The following is a 2,110-nucleotide window of genomic DNA, read 5'->3' as shown; positions in this document are numbered from 1 at the left end:
CGATGAGCCCACAGCTGCTTCCACTACTTATGGCCTCAACAAGAAAGCCACTTCTACTCGAAGAAAAGAATGTGCTCATATTTGATTTGGGAGGAAGAACATTCGATGTCTCAATTCTGATGATTGAAGAGGAAATCTTTAAAGTCAAAGACATTGCCAGAGATACTCACTTGGGAGGCGAAGATTTCGATAACAGAACGGTGAATCACTTTGTGCAGGTCGAGTATGGGCTCTATATCACGAGGGCATGAATATAGTTCAATTCTCTTAGCGCTAGTGAGTTGGACGTTGGAGGAGAATGTTCATGTCCGTCGTTGGCCAAAATTCGATCTAGAAACTAGCCGATTAATCTGGCCGAGATCTCTGGCATCTAGATGCAATTATGGTTCCTTATTTCTCGAAATTTCTAGCCTAGATTCTACTTGATTTTCTGGCAGATTTGATTTTCTGAGATTCTGCTTGATTTTCTGGCAGTTTTGGATGCACAACGCAGAAATCCCCTCACGTTTCAACGGCATTGCCATGTCTACATTTCGATCGTCGCTATGGGCATTTGTGCTTCTGGCATTCTTGTTCAGAGTTTATGCTGAGGATGAAGGACCACCAGAAATGAGCCAGATTTCAGATGCAATTTGGGATGGGGCTGAAGGTTTTTTTTAGGACTCAGTATGGTACTATTTCAAAAATGGAAATTTTGTTAGCATTTGTTATCCTGGGTATATATCTCTTTCGAAATACCACTCCTCAATAGGAAGCATCTAGACTTGAAAGGTCAACTTTAGCATTTATCACTGTAATTTCTTTCCTTCTTGGAGCCTTGTGTTCGGGTATTGCAGGCTATGTTGGCATGTGGGTTTCTATGCGTGCAAATGTTAGAGTTTCTAGCACTGCAAGGCGGTCAACAAGAAAATATTTACAGGCGGTTACTCGTGTCGGTGGTTTTTCAACTATCATTTTAGTGGGCATGGAAGTTATAGGAGTAGCAATTCTATATGCCTCATTCTATGTATATATGGGGGTGGATACACCAAATTCAATGAAGTTGACTGAATTGCCTCTTCTTCTAGTTGGTTATGGATTTGGGGCCTCATTTGTAGCACTTTTTTCTCAGCTTGGAGGAGGAATATTCACAAAGGTTGCAGATGTAGGTGCTGATCTGGTTGGGAAAGTGGAGTAGGGTATTCCTGAAGACGATCCACATAACCCAGTTGTCATTGCTGACTTGGTGGGAGACAATGTTGGTGATTGTGTAGCTCATGGTGCATAACTTTTTGAAAGTATTGTTGTTGAGGTAATTAGTGCAATGATACTTGGAGGTACCATGGCTAAGCGATGTAAGATTGAAGATCCATCTGGTTTTATTCTCTTCCCTCTTGTTATACATTCATTTGATTTAATAGTATCTGCATGCAGAATATTTTCCATTAGAGGTACATGTGATTCAAGTCTAAATTCACCTATGGTTTTGATCCCTGAATGTGATGGTGTGAGGATTTTGTCGATTGTTGTCTCTGCAAGGTTTGTTGTGTTGTGTGTTTCCACACTTTGCGGAGCTCAACATATTCGACAAATTCGTTGTGAATTGCAGCCAAAACTTGCATATCTAACATTGGTGGTGCAATCTCTCGACAGAAAAAATGACAACATTTAGGCGCCTTGCAGACAGGAAAAGTGCTAAGTTTTAGAAAAACATCTCGAAGAGGGGAGTTGTGCCTGAAACAACAGTAAAGAAAGGAAATTCGTATCCAATGGGGCCAATTGTGTTTGGTTTTTTTGTCTTTGTTGTGATTGGATCATCTATTTTTCAAATTATTCGAACAGCATCCAGTGGTGGCATGGCTTAGAAGTTGTGAACTATTTTTGAAACCAGATAGATCGAGAGTGCTCTATGAATGATAGGTTCACCTCTTATGAAGGAGCGAGCTTTCTTTTGTCTATTTCAAGTTTGCAGACACAAGTCTCTAGGACAATCTTGCTAGTGATACATTTTGCCAATATTCATGTAGTGAGTCAACAATTCCAATATGGAATTTATGCAGTGTATGCCCGACTCTACTGAATCCATTTTTAAGATTGGAAGCACATCACCCAGAGCTTTATTATATGATGC

At 40.3% G+C, this 2,110-nt stretch overlaps 1 pseudogene; it reads left to right on the top strand.

The window, feature by feature from the left end:
* Positions 1-1,637: 1,637 nt before the first annotated feature.
* On the top strand, positions 1,638-1,890 carry LOC149190386 (uncharacterized; annotated as a pseudogene).
* Positions 1,891-2,110: the final 220 nt, after the last annotated feature.

This window comes from Pinus tabuliformis, chromosome 3_1, assembly GCF_031772625.1.
Source record: "Pinus tabuliformis cultivar Carrire ecotype Pingquan chromosome 3_1, CPIR1, whole genome shotgun sequence".
NCBI classification, from domain to species: Eukaryota; Viridiplantae; Streptophyta; class Pinopsida; order Pinales; family Pinaceae; genus Pinus; species Pinus tabuliformis.
The sequence above is the reverse complement of the archived record's forward strand: the minus strand, read 5'-3'. Positions and strand labels throughout refer to the sequence as shown.